Source organism: Colobus angolensis, unplaced genomic scaffold, assembly GCF_000951035.1.
Source record: "Colobus angolensis palliatus isolate OR3802 unplaced genomic scaffold, Cang.pa_1.0 Scaffold13, whole genome shotgun sequence".
NCBI classification, from domain to species: Eukaryota; Metazoa; Chordata; class Mammalia; order Primates; family Cercopithecidae; genus Colobus; species Colobus angolensis.
In genome coordinates this window covers 7,659,528-7,681,307 of record NW_012114252.1, presented here as the reverse complement: position 1 = coordinate 7,681,307, position 21,780 = coordinate 7,659,528, and the positions used below count along the sequence as shown (strand labels likewise).

The window sequence follows — 21,780 nt, the reverse complement described above, 5'->3', positions numbered from 1 at the left end:
TGGAGCCTCCTGGATGAACATCACCTTCATCACCTGTAGCCTGTTACAAATGCAGAATCTTGACCTCAGCCCAGCCCTACTGAATCAGAGCCTACATTTTTATTAAGATCCCCAGGTGATTCGCAGACACATGAGAGTTTGAGAAGTGCTGTCTGGTCACTTATGGTAGGCGTCTGGTGTGAGGGCATCAATCCGTTTGCATACTTCAAGTACTTTCTCATCATGAAAGGCTATTTTCTGCCGAGAAGTCCTTATGGCTGGGTTCAATTGAGAACTGCTAGAATCAGAAATAAATAAATCGCCAGGGTCTTTGAGAACAGGACGACCAGTGTCAAATGATATCTCCAATCACCCTGGAATTACTGTTCTGACCTGTAACATCCCCAAAATATACGTATTTTGAGAGATGGATGCACAAGTATTGATAATTATTGGTTTTAAATACTCTCTTTGCTTATTCGTGAAGATTGACTTTTAAGAAGTCAACTGTATATATGTGAGATACAGCTACGAAGGTTCCCTCAACTATCTAATATTCTGTGGCTCTATGCAAGACTCTGAACCAATATTTGCCTCCAAAAGGACCATAGCCAGAAATCCTTGCCAGAGAGGGAAAGCTATGTGCAGGAGAATAGTTCAGCCCAGGAGACTACACTGTTTTCTCATGGAATCCTGGAGACTAGGCTATGGTGCTTAATAGTATTGGTCATTTATTTTTTTAAAACAATTTTGCTCCTTTGTGGGTATTTTTCTGATTCTTTGCTAGCTCTTATTCTCTTTTAGGCCCTTGCTGTGTTCCCCAAGATTCGTCCTTGGTCATTGCCTATCTCTGTTCATGCTGCCTTCACAAGGTGTGAGCTCCAATGGCTTCCACTATGGCTTCAACACAGGTGTGTCACAAGCTTGTATTTGTAGCCTGTTGTCCAGGCTGTTCTTCATTCCCACATTGTCAAATATTTATGAGACATCTCCACTTGAATGTTCCATCATTAGCTAAAAACACCATTCTCAAGTCTAAAAACTCATCATCACCCACCCTCCTTCAACCCTATTCCCATTTATCGGTCCCTTTTTCAGACCACTCCCATTTCTGTCAGGGTACCATTGATATCACTCCTTCTAGAATTTCTGCAGTGACGTGATCTCAGCTCACTGCAACCTCTGTTTCCTAGGTTCAAGGGATTATCTTGACTCAGCCTCCTGAGTAGCTGGGATTACAGGCATGCGCCACCATGCCTGGTTAATTTTTCTATTTTTAGTAGAGATGGGGTTTCGCCATGTTGGTCGGGCTGGTCTCGAACTCCCGACCTCAGGTGATGCACCTGCCTCGGCCTTCCAAAGTGCTGGGATTACAGGCGTGAGCCACTGTGCCCGGCCCAGTTTGGCTCTTCTAAGCTCTCACTACCTTGTAGTATTTTTCCTTCAAGATGCCTTTTGGATTTGCCCTTTCTCCTCCATTTTTCATGCTAATGCAATCCTTTTCCACTTTGTGCTTGGAATATTGCGAAAGTTTTCTGGCCGGTGACATCACTAGTTACAAATGTTCTGACCTCTAACCCTATCTTACAAGTCCTGATTAAATCTTTATAAAGCATTAGATGTGATGTTATAGGTAACGAAATTAAACTCTTCCACAGGGCCCTCCAGCTGATTCATATCCTGACTCCACCCCCTCCATCTAACTTTATTCCCCACTGCTCCCTAACACTTCATCCCCATCTCCAAGGTCAAGGTTCCTCCCTGGTCCCTACACCACATCATGCTATTCCTCCTTCATGAGATTTTGACCACCAGCCTCTCCAAACATTTTTTATCATACATTCTTATAAGAATTTTTTTTAGATCAGAAACAACCATTAAAGACGGTTACTTTATAAATATTATACTTGCATGACCCTACTAATATGTTATACACATTATCAAACATCCATGAAAACTGACATTTGTAAAGGATGAGCTAAATAATATATAAGATGGAAGTTCACCTATTTCCTTACCAAGTGAATAATCTTGCCCTTGACCTGGAGTGTGGACATACCACATTAGAGACATGGATCCAGACCAAATACATCCACTCAGACCCAAAGGAGGCAGCTCTTCCTGCAGGCAGCCTTATCTCTGACTCCCACCCAAACTGAGCTCCACTTCCCTGAACTCTCAGAACATTGAAAATTATATGTAGTAAATCATTTAGACAATATATATTGCATCAATACTTTAAGTCTGATTAATTGAAGCTTGCATCTAGGATGCCAGAAATTTATAGATTTTTAGAATAATTCAATATCTTAATTAAAAATATTACTGTCTTTTCAAAATTGCTTGGGTTGGGCTCTACTCAATTATGCAACATCCATTACAAGAAAACTCCAAGTCAGACTGAAGTTTAATTTCATTTGTCTCATTAAACATCACACACATTGATTCCCAGAGGTATGAGGACTACTTTTTCTACTTTTTTGGCCAGTGAGACGTTTAGCACATTGCTTAACCTTACTCAATTTGAGTTTTCATTGAATCTATAAAACGGGGTAAAATGTGACCATTAAAAGAGATAATAATCCAGGCACAGTGGCTCACACCAGTAATCCCAGCACTTCAGGAGGCTGAGGCGGGTATATTACCTGAGGTCAGGAGTTCAAGACCAGCCTGGCCAATATGGTGAAACCGTGTCTCTACTAAAAATTGGCCAGGTGTGGTGGCACACGCCTGTAGTCCCAGCTCCTCAGGAGGCTGAGGCAGGAGGCTGAGGCAGGAGAATCGCTTGAACCCCGGAGGGCTTTGTGCCTGAATGCCTAGCAGTCAGAGCTGAAAAAGCAAAGCGAATCAACCTGTCTTCTTGCCCTGCCTTGGCATCCAGGCTGCCGATGGTCCCAAAGTCTAGTCTCAATGCACACACTATCCATGAAGGCATTTGGGGACATGCATCTGCACCCCCAGGGACAGTTCTAAATTTTTCCTGTCCTTCAAAATTCAAGTGAATTAGCTGCTGAAAAAAAAAATCAATAAATCCAAGTTTTAAAAATCCAGTTTATAATGCATCTCCTCCAGCAGCTTTACCCAGCTCACCCTTGCCAGAGTGCCCTAAGTTTAGACTCCCACTTTTTAACTCTATTTGAACTGCTAATTAAGATAATGCCTGTGAACGCCCTTTGTAAATTGTAAGAAACTACACAGAGTGAACAGGCAACCTACAGAATGGGAGAAAATTTTTGCAATCTACTCATCTGACAAAGGGCTAATATCCAGAATCTACAAAGAACTCAAACAAATATACAAGAAAAAAACAAACAACCCCATCAAAAAGTGGGGAAAGGATATGAACAGACATTTCTCAAAAGAAGACATTCATACAGCCAACAGACACATGAAAAAATGCTCATCATCACTCGCCATCAGAGAAATGCAAATCAAAACCACAATGAGATACCATCTCACACCAGTTAGAATGGCCATCATTAAAAAATCAGGAAACAACAGGTGTTGGAGAGGATGTGGAGAAATAGGAACACTTTTACACTGTTGGTGGGATTGTAAACTAGTTCAACCATTATGGAAAACAGTATGGCGATTCCTCAAGGATCTGGAACTAGATGTACCATATGACCCAGCCATCCCACTACTGGGTATATACCCAAAGGATTATAAATTATTCTACTACAAAGACACATGCACACGTATGTTTATTGCGGCACTATTCACAATAGGAAAGACTTGGAATCAACCCAAATGTCCATCTGTGACAGACTGGATTAAGAAAATGTGGCACATATACACCATGGAATACTATGCAGCCATAAAAAAGGATGAGTTTGCGTCCTTTGTAGGGACATGGATGCAGCTGGAAACCATCATTCTTAGCAAACTATCACAAGAAGAGAAAACCAAACACCGCATGTTCTCACTCTTAGGTGGGAACTGAACAATGAGATCACTTGGACTCGGGAAGGGGAACATCACACACTGGGGCTTATCATGGGGAGGGGGGAGGGGGGAGGGATTGCATTGGGGAGTTATACCTGATATAAATGATGAATTGATGGGTGCTGACGAGTTGATGGATGCAGCACACCAACATGGCACAAGTACACATATGTAACAAACCTGCACGTTATGCACATGTACCCTAGAACTTAAAGTATAATAAAAAAAAAAAAAAGAAACTACACATATATTAATTCTCCTTCTGAAGACATTTGAGTGCTTAACCATCCTTATTGCATTTGTGCATATCTTGTTTCCTTGCTATTGTGGATTGCAAACGGCCAGCCACAGCATTTTCAGTGTTCTTGACTCCTCCCTTTTTCCTCTGAGGTCATGTACCACCCTGGAGCTCGCATTCAATGCCCATAAACCTTGGACCTGCCCATCTGTCTGCCTGAAAGAGTTCTGTAAACGTGGCTACATCCTCAGCCTCCTCTCTCAGCTCTTCCCCAGGCGTGTCCCTGAACCTTGCAGCTTGTCTGTGCCCAGAGAATACACATTAACTGTGATGTTAGGGTAAAACAAACAAACAAACAAACAAACCCAAAACGTAGTGTTTCAAAAGGAGATAGATAGATAGAGATATATATAGATAGATATAGTAATTCTGCTTTTAAGAAACAAGGGGGAAAGTGAAATTCTGCAGAGTCAGAAAACAGGTTTCCTTGCTAGAGATGGAGACAGTGAGATAAAGGCATGGAGGCTTCCCCCCACACCCTGCAGCTCAGAAGTGTGGGACCGGGTCTAAGACTTCCTGTTGTTGGCTGGTATTTATGGCTTTTTAGATGATATGCCCATTTTCCCCAGGCACTTTGGGGCCAAAACTCAGTGTGCTGAGACTCAGAAATTGCTCTCAGTAGCTTCATATTTTGAATTTTTTTGCACCATTCTTATCTGTCTATTGCTCATCTGACATCTTTATATGTTATTTACGCAGTACTTATCTGGAGAAATATAACAGAGGTCAAGAAAGTACATACATTTAGATACCTAAAACTCAAAACTCCATCTCTTGTTCTCCCCCCAATCACCAAAACTGCCCCAAGCCTAAAATTAATCTGATGGTTAACAATGCTAAATTAATATTAGCCAATAAATTTATTCCAGTCTTTGAAACTTACAATTTTGCATCATTTAATTTTGTATACACACACAAAGGCAGGTATTAGGTTACTGAGTTGGGTTTCTCACCGAATAGCAAAGGCCAGGGAACCCCAGAGGTGTTTAATAAATACTTGTTGACTGATTGATGGAATATACTACCTAGGATAATTCAGACAATGCATTCTTTGTCAAAACACTAAGGTAAATTATTGAGTCCACTTTTATTACCAAGTGTTTCTGCTGTATTGCAGAGGACAGGCCAGCCCAAAACTTGTCCATCTGCCTCAGAGCTCAGGTTTACAAAATAAACCCTTAGGCCTTACCTTTCACACCTGGTTTTTACTCTCAGCAGAGGAGGCCCGGACTGGTCTCCATAAACAACTGTGTAGTTGGAGCCGTGCAGCTGGAGGCCCAGGCCTGATGCAGACCCAGCCACCTTTGGCTGTTTACTACGAATATTATCACGGCTGCAAAAAATAGTTTGTGCGGCCGGGCGCGGTGGCTCAAGCCTGTAATCCCAGCACTTTGGGAGGCCGAGACGGGCGGATCACGAGGTCAGGAGATCGAGACCATCCTGGCTAACATGGTGAAACCCCGTCTCTACTAAAAATACAAAAAATTAGCCGGGCGAGGCGGCGGGCGCCTGTAGTCCCAGCTACTCGGGAGGCTGAGGCAGGAGAATGGCGTGAACCCGGGAGGCGGAGCTTGTAGTGAGCCGAGATCGCCACTGAACTCCAGCCTGGGTGACACAGCGAGACTCCGTCTCAAAAAAAAAAAAAAATAGTTTGTGCACATTTTTTAAAAGGAAAAAAAAAACTGAGCAGAGCATAAAACTAGAGAGAAAAATAGTATGTGAACTAATTTACAAAGCCCAGCTAAGTCTTCCTGCCTCACGCTTCTGAAAAAAACCAAAGCATTAAAATATCAAGCTCTTTGCTCTCCACAGCAGTGGGCATCCATGCCCATCCAGTTGAGTCGACCCTTCCAGAAAGGATGCCCGGGCCCATGACACATTTACTTCTCTTTGCAGCCATTTCCTGCCATTCTTTGCTAGGCCTTTAGCTTGGGTCTTGAGCAGATTTTGTGAACAGGGCAAACTGTCCTCTCTTCTGTTCTGCCATGCCCCAGGGTTCTGTGCTCGCCTGGCCTGACTCTTGACCTGCAGCTCTCTCTAGGCTTCCTTGCTTGCTGATTTTTATGCCCACACCTCCCTACCTTTCTGTAACCCCCCCTTATCTCCACTGCCCACCTGTCCGCTAGAGTTGCCAGGTTTCTCTGCTTGGCATGATCCAGCCAGCTCTGACATGTAGCTGTACCTGAAGATGGTAAAAGCCCCCAAACTATGTTTTCAACAACCAACATGTCCTGTTCATTACCCACCTTTTCCTCAATCAGAATCCTTCACCCCTTGCAATGCTGCCAGCCTGCTTCTGTGTCGATAATGTGTTTCGTCATCTTGAAAATGTAAACAAATCAGTAGACCTTCCTTTTCAGCTTTTTCTTGTTATCAGTAGGAAAGTACAAGATAAAAGGAAGAGAAAATGCATGCGAGATTGAACCTACTTATTCTACTATATGGAATTATCTTAAGCTCAGCATCTAAATCCTCTTTTCCCAGTTCTTGCTTGGAATCTTGAGTACCTGATCTTGAATTTCTGTGGCGCTCCCTGAGCGCGGGACTGGCTGGTAGCCATGTGATATTGATTTGTTTTCACCATAGCAACAGCAAATTGAAACAACTAGCAGAGAGAAGGCAGGCTGTTAACCAGTAAAGCTACCTAACCAGTATATTTTTTCTCCTTCCCTCTTGTTTTTTCTCTTATTTACTCTACTTTCACAAATTTAACACAAAAGTCAAAGGAAAAACAGCATTAAATGTTTTGGGCACTACAAGGCCTATGGCCAGAATAGTGTGCTTTGCAGAGCTTCTAGTATATCAGACTAGATCAATGGAAAAAATGCAAACAACAACGCTTTGATTTCCTTGGAAATTTCATTTGTTGAACTAAGAATAAATATCCCTAAAAAATGTACATGAGCACAAAGTAGAATGAAGGGTTTTGTGTATATGACTATGTATCTTAATACCCTAAGGCGTTTGCCAGCAGTTTCCTAATACCGAGGTTTTATCCCTTTGTACTTTAAATAGCTCAATGTGCCCAGAGACAAACAACCTTTTTTTTTTTTTTTTTTGGTAAAAGGTTAAGGTCTCAGAATGCTAAATGATGAGGGAAAGGGTAGCAAATATGATCCAATTCTATTAAAAGATAGAAAAATTAAGGTAGGCACTTGCTCAAAACTACGTGAGTAGTCGGAGAGGACACACAAACTAGCTTTGGGAACTCCCAGAAACTCCAATGTGCTCCAATCAAAATCTTTTTTAAAAGGTTCCTTCGTAAACGTTACCCTTCCCCCGATCTCTGTGACCAAGGTTGCCACCTGTGACATGGATTCGCAGCCTGCAGTATTGTACTTCTCCTGCTTGGGGCCATCTGTGCTAGGACATGATGATTTTTCTATGAAAGCAGCTGTTCCCACCATCACAACCAGCCTTGAACTTGGTGGCACAACCTGGATCCTAAATAGTGACTCTGGAGCAACTGGGAATAGGGCCCCGGAGACCATCCACCTAGGTGGCAGCGCTGGGCTGCACCGAGGGGGAGTCAGGCCAGAAAAAAAGCTGTGCCCTGCTCCCTGCTGCTTTTTGCCAGCCCAGCCAGAAGCCCTGCAGAAAACCTGTGCTGACCGGCCCGACATGAGGCAGGTACGAGAAGATGCCCTATTTATGAGGGGGACAGGTTTCCAGTTTACAAAAGACAGGCGAAAATATAAAGGCATAACTTAAGTCCTGCCAACGGGGAGTTAGAATGTTCCTGGCCAGGACATAAAGAAATATTCCTCTCCACAAGCTCGAATAAAGGAACACACAGCAGAAATAGTTGGGGGATGACGTCAGAAGTTCTGGGCTAGTGTCCTGCACTTCTCCTTGAAAGTAAAAACAGTGGGTCTAGAAGAATCTACGTGGCATTGCCCTTATTTAAATGAGTAGTTCTACTGCTCCTTGCAAAACAAGGAGGATAGCTGAAGAAACTTCCTCTTATTTAAAGATTATAAGAACGTTCCCCCTGCCTTTTTTTTAAAAACCTTCTTGTCCCCAAAACGCACACATTACCCAATTAACAAATAGCTTTCCACTTAACCTTTGTCTTTTAAAGGGACAGTAATGTTTCTTGAAGAACATTCAAGGTGGTGGTGGTTAGGCAAGTCAGATTTTTTTCTTCGCTTCAGTGCTTGCTAACTATTCTAAAAATGTTACACATTTATTGTAAACACATGCTTCCGAGGCCTAACAAAAAAGCACAGTTTCCTCATGCCTGGCAGAAATTTAAAACGGAAAAGGGCAGAAAGAATTCTTTAGCAAATATATCCTTTCCTTCTCCTGGGCCAAGTGTGTTAAAAATAAATCTTCTCCATCATTTCTCACTGCTGCTTCTCAGCGAGAAAGTTGATACGGTTCGGCATAGTGAAAACACAGCTTTAAAAGCTAGCCTGCCCTCATTAAATTATTCTGCTGGCTGTGTGTTCTCATTAAAAATGCATAAAGATCAGATAATTGCAGTAAGCATTATTAACCCAGCTTTACTTTTGAATATAATGGTTCCACTTTTAAGCTGGAAACAAAGACTCAGACATGCCAGGAAAAGAAATGTAAACATTGAACTACAGTATCGAAAACTTGCCAGAAAGCTACCTCTTGCTAGGTTGTTAAAAATGTGCTTTTGAAACTCAATTAAAGCTGTAGCAATGTAGAGCTAGGTAAGTTCCTAATTTTTAATAAATAGACACATACGTTTGCTCAAACATCCAACCGATGATTATTTACCATGAATTTTTTTTTAATCCTTAATTGCAAGCCTGTTTGCAAATAATAGGATCCATGTAAACTTTATCTATTTGGGAACTAGCTATGGCAATATGAGAATTTTTCATAGCAAGAAAATAAGATTGCGCCGAAGAATTAAAATGGCTTTTAAAAAATAATGTAATAAATGAATCGATTCTTTGCATAAAAACTCGATTTCGTGCCTCACCCCAAACAGGCGGCATAGATTCAAGCTTTGCCATTTCTTTTTCTCAAATCAAAATGTTACGTAAAACTCCAGGGTCCCCCGCAAGTATTACATTTGAATTAGTGGAATCCAGTTTCCCTGGCTCCCTAAGCAGCACACATGGAATGCAGCATACTGCAGCAAACTCTTTAAACATTCAAAAAAGGGGGGCGATTCTCCTACCTTGTTTAGCTCTGCCTGTCCTTCCCATTTACAGTAACCCCAGGAACATCTGGCAGAACCAAGTGGCCGAGGCTTCTCCACCGCATCATGAGGAAGAAACTTCCATGTACATAGTTCTCATTCCCTGTTTATTGTACTCTGAAAGCCGCCTGCCGTATCTGGAAAATTTTACCTTCAGATGATGAAGCAAAGACAGTCTAAACTCTGTTGCTGTAAGCTGCAAGCCCTTCCTTCCGACAAATCCCTCCCAGCCCGGGCCAGCCAATCCCCAGCCAGCTCGTCAGCCCTACTCGTCTGAAACTGGCCCTAATAGGATGACTGACACAGTAACACAGCACTTGCAGTGTGTAAAAACAGTGCATCCATACTGATGAAAGAGGAATTTCCCTCTCAGAAGAAAGCAATCACAGCACCAAGACAAAGTGGCACATAATTGGCAGAGCAGAGAGAGGGGTAGCTCAAGAAAACACCCTTGAAGACAGCCAGCTCGGAGCCAGGAGCCGCACCGTGAACACTTTGGAAAACGTGAAACTCCGCAGATTCCAAAGAAAACCAGGTTGTACATGAAACTGAAGTCCTTGGACTCTCTGACAAAGCATATGTATATATTTTGTAAAGGAAAAATAATTCAGTGTCTGCCACGGCAATTAATACCTTACAAAACGTTTACGTATTTCCATTATTGGGGAAGAATGTGCTAGCCCAAGTGCGTATTCAAAATCAAAACATGCTTCTAGCTCTGGCACACACAGGTTTCCTGTATAACATCTGTTATTGCACTGGTTAATTACTGTGGCCCATTTATCTTTCGTCTAAGTTTTCAGACCACTTGGGACTTCGATTAGGGAATGCTGGACAATAAAATTGGTATCTATACACTACCCTTTTCTACTCTTGGCAGGCACCCACGAGAGGATTAGGTGTGCCTTAACCATCTTAGATGCCATTTGATAAATACTGTGCATTGGCTTACATTGTCGTTAATGAAGCAATGATTATAGGAAGATGTTTACTGTTGAACGCATGTGGCACATGATCCAAGGGCCCCATGAGGTGCCATTCCACAAAAGATGTTCTAGGAGGTGCTGGAGTTTCCCGAAATAAAGCAGAAGAAGAGAAAGGTTAGAAAGGGTTATTTATTTATTTATTTATTTCCCAGTCTACAGCATGTCTGTGTGCTTTGAAAACAAAAACACAAAAACATATGGCATTTAGCAAACACAAAATGCATACATTTTCCTTCCCCTAAATACAACATTGTAAGAAAAAACAAAAAAGTATGATGATTACATGACGAGATCGAGGCAGGACAAAGCCTCTGTTCATCTGAAAGGTTGAACCCAATGCACTAGTTTTATAGGCAACTGTTCAGTGCATCTGTAATGAAGCAACAGAATGAAATGGAATGCTTTCTTTTTATTTTGCCATTGCATCTTCAAAACAATGTTTCATATAATTTCTAGGCTACTTTCTTCAATAACTACTATGCTTTATTCCCCTCAGTTTTTTATGCTTACGTTCTTGTAACGCTACCACATATTCTAACTTGCAGGCTTTCATCTACTGTAATACTTCTGGAAATTTGAATTAGTTCTTTGATCAAACAGGTAAAAACTACTTTTAATTATTAATAAACAGATTTATGATTCTCCTCTTCCTCATCTCCCTCTGATTCTGTCTTTGAAACTATCATTCCATGAATCCCATTCCTGAAACTTTAGTTACCTTTTGACACATTCCCCCATTCTCAGCCAGTGAAATTAAGCCTTGTTGATTTTCCCTCTCAGGTAAGCTGGAACTCTGACCTATTACCTGGAAAACACAAATGCTAACAAGACAGCCTCTGGAACTCAGGCCTCCTCATCTTCAAGCTCCCTTGTTGGCAGATGGGTTTTTAAAGTCATATAAAGCCATGTTCCTTTCACATTCAAACCTTTCTCTCTATAAAATCTGAATTAGAGACTTTCAAGGGCCTTCATAATCTGGGCTCTCCTTTTCAACTCAACTTTTTCTCCACTGTTTTCCCAAGTGAACTTCCTGATGGAGTCATGCTTATTTCTGCCTTACTCAATCTTTAGACCTCAGCTCACCTTTCCCTTTATTCTGTCGTGTCTTCTCTGGCCACATTACCCTCTCTGATGTTCTCCTGTGAAAGCATTCTGTATTGTTCATTGTACCAGACACTTTGAAACCCTTAACAATGTAGTCTTCTGTAGTTAGTTTGCCTGAGTTGATCTTTCCATCTCAGAAAGCAAGGCTTATGTTGTATATTAATTAAGATAATGCACACAAAACGTCTATGCAGTGACTGGCACATAATAAATGCTCACTAATGATAGCCATTCTTACTGGTATTTCTAAATGCATTGTTCATTGCCGTTAGCAAAATGCCATGCACAAACTTGCTGACTTCACGATTCCCATCTCAAGAACTGGTATCATATTCATCCAACTGCATGAGCCAAAAACCCGGCAGTCATTCTTAACCCTCCTTCTTCAACCACCATTTGAAATCCATTATCAAAGTCTCTCAGGTTTAACACCTAAATATTTAGAAATGTTTCACTTTGCTTCATCTCTCCCAAATGACTTTGTCCAAGTTATCGGTGTCTTTTATCATGATGATTGAAATAGCCCCTAACTGGTCTCCTGAATGTATTCCTGACCCCTTCAAACCTTTTTTCACACTTCAGTCAGAACAGGAATTAACAGACAAGTCTAATTTTTCCACACTCCTTTGTGTAAAACCTTTGCTATGGACTGAATTGTGTCCCCCTAACACTTATACGTGCAAGTCCTAGCCCTCAATAGGAAGGTATTTGGAGATGGGACCTTTGGGAGATGCTTTAGATGAGGCCATGAGGGTGGAGTCTTCATAATGGGATTTGTGTTCTTCTGAGACACCAGAAAGAGACCTCTTTCTCTCTCCCTCTACCATGTGAAGACACGCAAGAAAGCAGCTCTCTGCAAGCCAGGAAGGGAGACCTCATCAGAACCTGACCATGCTAGCACTCTGACATTGGACTTTCAGCCTCCAGAACTATGAGAAAACAAAATTCCATTGTATAAGCCACCCAATCTACAGCAGCCTGAGTTGACGAAGACAACCTTTAACTCTGTTTAGGCTGCTTTTAGGAAAAAGATAAAAGTCCTCAACATGACCCATGAGGCTCTGTGCCATCTAGCCCCTGCCTACTTCTCTAGCTTAGCCAGAGGCCGTCTGTTCAGAGAACCCTTCCCTGACCCACAGGATGAGTTCAGATCTGCTTCTTGTTTTCTCTCATAGCCCTGTGAACTCTAGAGCAGTGCATCTCAAATGTTAATGTGCATGCAAATCCCCCAGGGGTCTTGTTAAAATGCAGATCCCATCTCCATAGTTCTTGAGTGGATACTGAAATTCTGCTTTTCTAATAAGCTCCCAGGTGATGCTGATGGCTCTTGTCCATGGACTATTCTTCGAGCACCAAAATGTTTATAGATGTTGTTTGCTTCATAGCACTTATTGCAAGGGAAGGCTATACATTAATTTGGTTATTATTATTTATTTACTTAAGGTCTACCTTTGGAACCAGCCTGTTGCTCTCAGAAGTCACCACTGTCTCTCCACATCTAATCTAGTATGTTCGTGGCACATGGTGGAGGCACTCAATAACACATGTATGTTAAATGAATTAATTGATGGGTATAATGTCCTACAGATCCAAACTGGACTTATATTTTTTCTTTTTTCTCCTCTTCCTCTTCTTTCTCCTTTTCCTCTTCCTCCTTCTTCTTTTCTTCTTTGTATATATCTACATAAGTTCCTGGAAACTCTAGATAGAAGCTTAATTTTTCTTGAGGTCATGACATGCTAAGTAGAAAGCAGAATGTTTGAGAAACCAGAGAACAAGCAGCAAGAAGATGATCAACTGTATTCAAGTAAAGGAGGTGGCCAGAGGAGTGAAAATATAAAACAGAACCTTCGAATTTGCCCAATGGAAATTGGCAGTTATCTTCTACAGTTTGATAAATGCGAGATCACTCCGTCCTTTTATTTTAACTTCTAGGCCCAATTCTTTTTTTTTTTTCTTTTTGAGAAGGAATCACACTCTGTTGCCCAGGCTGGAGTGCAATGGCGCAGTCTTGGCTCACTACAAGCTCCCCATCCCAGGTTCACGCCATTCTCCTGCCTCAGCCTCCTGAGTAGCTGGGGCTACAGGCGCCCGCCACCACACCCGGCTAATTTTTTGTATTTTTAGTAGAGACGGGGTTTCAGCGTGTTAGCCAGGATGGTCTCCATCTCCTGACCTCATGATCCGCCCACCTTGACCTCTCAAAGTGCTGGGATTACAGGTGTGAGCCACCACGCCCAGCCGGCCCAATTCTTCACCTAAATGTACCAGAGATGACTCATTTTTACCTTGTCCGAAACTAAAATCATTTTTTATTTGATCATTTCCCATTTCAGTCAGTGAAACCATCATTTCTCTTATGTTTCCCACTTCGGTAAATGGAGCCACCATCTTTGATGCCTAATTCTTTATCATCACCAGCAACCAAATGGTCCCACACCCTGTGAATTCTTGTCTCCAGAATCTATCCAGTCCTCTCCATCTTTACTGCTGTGCCCCTAATTAAAACCCTCACCACCTTTTACCTGTTCCTTACTTCTCTGCCTCCAATCTTGCCCTTCACCTTTCACTCCATTTACCACACCTCGGCCAAAATTATCTTTTCAAAAATGCAAATGTTATAATGCCATTACCTGCATAAACTCACTTCATGTCTCCTCGTTATCTTCCAGATAAGTCCCCTGCCCAGTTCCCAGCTATCTTCTTTCACTCTCCTCTTGAAGTCACTTCCTTCCTACCTTTACATCCAGTATTATTAAACTAACTTTAGTCCCTCAGGTGTGTCATATCTTCTCTAATTTAGAGCCTAGTTTCCTTCTTCATGAAAAATCTTCTATTCCTTTCACACACATCTAACATCTTTCCATCCAGCAACACTCAGGGTACACGTCACCTCCTCCAGGAAGCCTTCTTTGACCACCGTGACTCTCATGGCACCTTGACATTTTATTCATCATAGCAGTTGTCACAGTATGTAGTACACGTGTCTTGCTTATTTATGTACCTCACTAGAATCTATGAGAGACTGCACCATGTCTTTCCTATTCATCAGTTTATCCCCAGTGCCTAGAACATGCACTGTATCATAGCAGACAGCTACTGAATAGTTGTTGAATGGTAAAAAGGATAAACGTGAAAATGGCACTGGTAATAAAGTGATAAGGACAGTCACAGGGCTTAAAAAACTGATAGAGAAGCCATAGAGACATATATATTATACTGTATATAATGTGTAATTATTATATATTATATAATATTATACATTATATGCGTACTATATATTATATATTATGTGTATATTATATATTACACATATACAACACATATATGTGTATATATGTATATATTACATATATGTATATATTGTATGCATATGATATATATAATATGTGTGTATTATGCATAGAGTATACATTATGTATATTATGTATATAATATGCATGTGTATTATATGTCTGTGTAAATATACTACATATGTAGTAATATATATCCATGCATGCACACACACACACAAACACACAAGCATGAATTTAAAGTTGGACTGGAGAAGGAAAAGAAGCAATAAATAAAAGCTGAAAGGCACAATGCAGTTACGAAATCATCTCCTTTGCTGGGCATACCAATGCTAGCAAGCTTATAGTCAAGGAGAAAATTAATCTTTGATGATGTTTAAAATCGTGGTGATTTCCTGAGAAACAAAGTCTCCCTTTGAATAGAAAAGAACAGGTGTTTTAGGACAGGTGGAAGTGTTTGGTTTACTGGAAGAGATAGCTTGGCCCCTAGAAAGGAAAAAAAGTTGTTCATAGCAAGAGAGACATGAGACAGAAAGGTAAGTTGCTAACAGGCCCGGTCTGTGATTATTCAGTCTTAGGGCTTATTTCTCTCTCAACATAATATTTCAAGCCTATCCCGCCTCTTTGTCCTTTAGTATGTACTGTTGTTTTTTAAATTTTTGTCTAGTTGTTTCATGTATAAACCAAATCATAAGCCCCTTGAGGGTACAGACCTTGCATTAAAGTACTTTTTGTCATCCACAATGCCGAGCATGGAGTGGGGCTGAATTCATTTAGGTTGATTTGATTTCTATTTAGGATTCTGGAGAAAATTTACGTACTTTCGAAGAGATTAGTAATTTTTTTTTAAACATGTTGGTTGAAAATGCAGCAGGGAATAGAAAATTGCTTTTATAATTTTCAGAAAAAGTGATAGTGTTTTTTATTGAATTTTTCACAAGAAATATCTACTGGTTTTAAAATTTTCTCCAGTAGGTCTAGGGGCAGAAGACGGGAAAATTAGGACTAACCTTTTCTGGGTTAAGGAAAATAGGAGGAAGTGAATTGCATGAAGCATATAAATGAAATCATGTCTGAGACTCCCTTAGCATAGAACATGGTACATAGCAGTGTTCAATGTCTGTTAGCCACTATTTTTACTGCTACTATTATCATCATCAACATCATCATAACCCTTAGGGCTTAGAATCCTAGTCAGAGTGATTTCTGTATGCCAAAAAAGTGATAACTAAGGTAGAGATTTCCAAACTTCCTTGTGTCATGACATTCTTGGTATTCCATAATTTTTTTCCCTGTGTTCCTAGGCCAAAAATAATACCTAATTGTTCCATTTATTAAATAGCTATATCCAAACACCTTAGTAAGTGCTTATGTTTTAACAAGTTAGTAGTTATATGAAAAGCAAATATTTGAAAAAAAACATTTTTCTTACATGCTTAACTCGAATTAGTTGTTAATGGATTGTAGCATGCCAATCTCAAAGCTTGCAATCAGATTGCGACCACAGCTCTCATTTTCTGTTCCACGATGCTTCTTGCATGGTAATTGTTTTATCAGTTTAACAACTGCGAAGAATCCAGCTTTGCAAAGATGTGTATTACCGTCAAAAGGAATGAAGTGTGATTCTATTTAAATTGTCAATTACCTTGAGCTCAGAGGTTGCACAGTGTCTGACAGATGTTGAGTATTGCTGTCTTTCCTTAGAAAATGTCTAGTAGCCCATGGAACCCCAGTGAGTTCACCACAGTTTCCTAGCGTGCCTGAGAGCACAGTTTGGGAACCACGGCACTAAGGCAAAAGTCCCAATAGTTTGACCAATGTTAACTGTCTCATTGTTTTTCTGGTTTGATGGTCATATGGAGCCTCCTGTCCTAGGCCTAAGGGCATTTGAAGTTGCAGAGAGAAGGTCAGGTCAAAGGTTACAGGACATGCCCAGCCCTTAAGCTGTGGTCATATGAAATCCTCCAAGCCTATGAGACTGGGGTGAAGCCTATGGTTCTCCAGGATTGCAGATGTCTGTGGGCCGAAGAAAGAACACCCTGAGGCAGGGGCCGAATGATCTGCCCACAGTTGATGTGCCTGGGAACTTGCCAGGATCATTCACCTTTCCAAGTGGTGAATTATAAATATAAACGCAAAGAGGAAGCAGCATTGAGCATTTCCCCTGTCACTGTCTTCAATGAAACTACAGACTCCTTTTGCAGCTCCTGCCTGCTATTCTTCTAGGCTGGCTGAGGGATCACTGTGCATCTGTCATTGGGCTCACTAGAATTTGCTCTTTCTCCTATAATAAAGGGTGAGCATTCTCAGCCCCTTCTCCACCTCCTTCTATGAAAGTGGTGTTTCTGACTGAGAAGAATGTTCAAGCCTGAAAGGTGGGTCTCCAAGCTGCAGGTGGGGGCCATGATCTCCCTCCTGTTGGGATACTTGAAAGTAAGATTTTTCCATCCATAACCTTCTGCCCACCTTCTGACTGAGGGGCCAGGCTGAACAGGGGTCCAGTGGCCATTGGATGGAAGGACATACACTCATGTGCTATACTTTTCCTTTTGTATCTGGAGCACTTACTGCCTTTTGTCCAAATTTATAATCTACTTGATACTCATTGTTAGTTGTTCAGTATCCAACATATGGGACAATAAATATTTGTTAAACAAAATTTAGGAGGACAGAAATATGGTACAGGATGAGTAGGAAATTGGGTTTGAGACACAAGGCCAAGGATCAAAGCTAATGTGGCATTTCTAAGGGGCTCCCAAGGGTCATTAAAGCCAAGTTTTAAAAAACTAGCAAAGAGTTGAAAAGTCAAAACTACCAATTGAGAGTATCACCTTGGTGTCACCATCACCAAATAGTGTGTGCTATGGCAGAGTCAGGATTTTCTGTCTCTTTGATGCTTGATGAGCAGCTTAGATCCATACAAAGAGTTTTTAATGGAATCAAACGGTCTTTAATGACCTCTTCTTTAATGGAGTGAGAATAACGTAATTTATTCTTCAGTGGTTCAGAAGTGGGTGGGTTCCAGCACAAAACATTGTGATGACGTTGTAGGAGTCTCTGTAGCAGTGGAAGTAATGTGAACCTGCTGCCTGACGAAGACATTGTCATCTCCAAGAGAGAGTATGGAATGGACATGGGGAATAGATGAAGGATAGCATGTGTGTTCTTGTAAGCGTGATGACAAGCTTGACTTTAAAAATTAAATGCAACTAGTTTAGATTTACTACAATATACTGTTCCTGAAGGAAAGACTTGTCAGTGCTCCTATTCCCCTCTCCATCTCTTTCTGTTTGGTTTAGAATCAGCACCCTGCCTAGATCCACTTGTTCACTCATCTGATTAGGGTTTATCACATGACTTGCTACGTGTTGGTTCCAATTGAAACATTCATGATATAAAGATAAGCAAGATGTAGATGGGATCCCGAGAATCTCACAGTATTTCACATGATCGCCAAAGTGAGATCTCTGGGCACTTATCTCAAATGTTTCTGAAGAAAATGACCCAGGGCTGAGTAAGTTTGGAAACTGTTGAAATCACTCATTAAACGTGTGTTTTTACCGGAGGACCTCTCAGAGCCTTGATTCTGGGAATGTGCATTGCAAATTTCCAAGACGGGGTCTCTAGTTCACTGTGTCTGAGAATTAATTTTACCAGAAGCTCTTTTATTTTAAAAAAGAAAACTAGTATGGTGTTCTTGGGAGTTACATTTTGGGAAACCCTGGCCCAGGTAAATTTTTTTTTTTTCCTGTTCATTAGACCATGTCCATCTCTGCTTCTGCCTGTCTTTCTTCACATTCGGAACTTCCCTCACTGTCTTCCATCAACAACCATAGCTTCCAGATCTCTCTTTGCCACCTCTATTCAATCTCATTCAACTCAACCTCTTTTATTTGATGCTATATGTTCTTACTTGACTGAGATCCTCAGCTTTACTTGCTTGAGGCGTCTAGCGCACCTCAATGCTACTTTCTATTTGTTTCTCAGAACCTTGGTTACTCCAGAAGTCCCTGTGGCTCCAGGATCTCCTCTCTGGACCAGATCTTTGCAGCAGCCTTTCTCCTCAGGCAAATCTTGGAGATGATTTGCCCAGGTTTTCTGACCAGCAGAGGGCCCTTGGCAGCTGTCTAGTTGACCTATGGGCATAACTACCCTTCCAAAGCTTAACCCTGTCTAAATTCCATGTTCCAGCAAAAACATCAATTTCTGGAAAATGTGTTACTCATCCCTTTCCTCCATCAAATGCTACTCATGACAAGCGCTTCTGGGGAGCTCACATAGTACTGGGGACAAGGGGAGACATCTATTTATTAAACATGTGCATAGTGATTATACCGAGTCAAGCACAATGCTATTGTGTGAAATCCATGACACTATTATTATCTCAGGTTTACAGATGGGAAAACACCTGAATGATTAAGTAACCTTTCCAGGGTCGCACAGCTGGAAGGTGGTGCAGCCCATTTACCCCATGCAGGCTGGCTTCAGAGGCCATGTTCTGTACTGTGACACCTCCCTGGCTCTAATTGTAATAGAAAAATTAAATGGCAAATCAGAAGGTGTTAAGTGCAAAGAAAAAAACAAAAGGAAAAGGAGAATTTGGGCCTGGTAGAGGGGATCAGGCAATCAGGTGGAGCTGGGGGGTAGCTGTGGCTTCTATTGCGGGGCCAGGACAGGCTCATGGAGAAAGCTCCCTCTGAACAGAGATGTGTAGGGGTGAGGGAGTGTGTTTCCACCGTCAATGAAAAGAAATCCCTGGAGAAATGTGTTCCAAGCAGAATATTCAAACCCCAAGAGCAGTTCTGGAAAACGTTCATGTGGGAGGGACTTCTGCATGCAACTTCTCTGGCCTCCAGTTTGCCGGAGTCCCACCCCTTGTTTCTGAATTCCACTGACAGTGTTCTCCTTGTACAAAGGGCACTATCCATTATCGAAGGCCATAGAATGGTGGCTTCTGCCTGTCTTTTTTCACATCCAGGACTTTCCTCACTCTCTTCCCTCTATCAGCCACCATAAGCGTGGAGATCTTTCTTTGACACCTTTAGATATTTCCCTATCTCCCCTTTCCCTAAATCCAATATACTGCTATCTCTTTCCCAGTAGATTCATCACACTATCTCATTCCGATATCCATTTAGATCTCGGCATATAGTCTTGATAAATTAAAATTTCAAACTTACATAAAATGTTCTGCCTATTCTCCCAAGGACATGTGCTATGTTTTATAATGAAATTTTAATCTTTATTTTTAAAATAATTTGTGCAAAGAGAAGGCATCTGGCTTTGTTTTATCTGCTACAGAAGAGGGATCATGTCATGGGTCTATTCTTTACCAGAAATGGGCAATTATTTTGCCTTCCAGCTGGATTAGAGAGAAAAACAGGCTCACCTTAGCAACAGTATTCTGATGCTGATGTCATCACCCCACATCATTTTGGTCTCATGTCACTGCATTCTTTCTCTAAAATCTCAAGCCACAGTTTTATAGATCTCTGCATTTAGAAGGCTTAATGAAAAAGGAAGAAATAACCATACTTAAATATTCACTGAGTCATTCTAATCTTGAACTCTGTTAGCAAGTCCCTTTTCCACAGCAAAACAAAATGAGAATTGTGCTTTTTCTACTCCAGCTTTTGCTGCAGCTTTGCCTGCAACCCTTGTCTCTCTCGAGCTCAGGCCCACACACTCCTCCTCTATACCCCCAACCCATGGGATTGCCAACCTCTCCAACAAGCCTGATCACTTACAAACAGAATGATTTTATTTCGCAAAGCAGTCCGATCCTGAGGCGGTTGTGGTGAGCTTACAATCACGGATCCTAGGGCTGGAAGAAATCTTTCTTTTCATCTACGTCCTAGCTTCTTATTTGAAAATGAGGATGCAGACAGCAAGACAAGGCTTACTTTTGTAAAAGACAGAAAAGATTTTAACTCCCTGGAAGTTTGTGCCTCCTCAGAATTTCAATGAGGATTCTCATAGGGTGTCAGATCATGCATCAAATGTTGTGTACCTCATCCCTGCCCCCCACTCCACCCAACCCCTGCCTTCCTTTCCCTGCTACTCTTTCACCACCCTTCTCCTCCCTACACAAAAATCCCATACACCCAAGTCATTGAATCACAGCAGCCAGAAATCCTTCCTGTACCAGGAATTGGACTGAGTCCCTTCCACTTAGAAGTTTCAATATTGGCTTTGGTCTCACAGCAAATAACATTTAAAAACTGAGCACTTTGGGAGGACAAGGCACCTGGATCACTTGAGGCCAGAAGTTTAAGACGAGCCTGGCCAAGGTGGCGAAACTCATGCCTGTAATCCCAGCTACTTGCGACTCTGAGGCATGAGAATTACTTGAACCTGGGAGGCAGAAGGTGCAGTGAGCCATGACTGCACCACTGCTCTCCAGCCTGGGCAACAATGTGGGATTCCATCTCAAAAAAAAAAAAAAACACAGTTATGCAGAATTATTTAAATTGTATTTATGTATAGTTATAAAATTTGTGTATATCGATAGGAAAAATTCACTGTCAATGAATGGAAAACTATCCACATACATACTACACTTTGGCAAAATCAGTCTCTCCGTTTTCAAAACCACAAGCTATGCCACAAAGACAAAGACTTCCTTTATAAGCTTTCATCACACATTAACCGTCATGTTCTAAAAGTAATTTTAAAAGTTCTCAATTTGCTGGGTCCCTAACTAAGAAACACAGATGACATTTTTAATCTATTTGAATCTTAAAGTTATTTTTAACATAATTAAGCATTTATAACCTTGCTTTATAGATACATACTCTGAGTTATATAACATCACTGAACTAATACTTTGGACCACACTTAAAAAAAAATCTCTTTTCTTAAGATTTCACATTTAAATATACTGACAACACTTTTTTTTTTTTTGGGGGGGTGGTTAGAAGTCAATGTCGGTCAGGCGTGATGGTTCATGCCTATAATCCCAGCACTTCGGGAGGCCAAGGCAGGCAGATCACCTGA

At 41.2% G+C, this 21,780-nt stretch overlaps 1 protein-coding gene across 3 annotated transcripts in view; it reads right to left on the bottom strand.

Moving 5' to 3' along the window:
* Positions 1–9,618, bottom strand: part of MBNL2 (muscleblind-like splicing regulator 2) — a 174,396-nt gene extending 164,778 nt beyond the window's left edge. For all 3 annotated transcript variants that reach the window (XM_011933807.1, XM_011933806.1, XM_011933808.1), the window contains exon 1: positions 9,381–9,618. The gene's annotated coding sequence lies outside the window, so the exon portion shown is untranslated. The remainder of the gene's footprint in view (positions 1–9,380) is intronic.
* Positions 9,619–21,780: the final 12,162 nt, after the last annotated feature.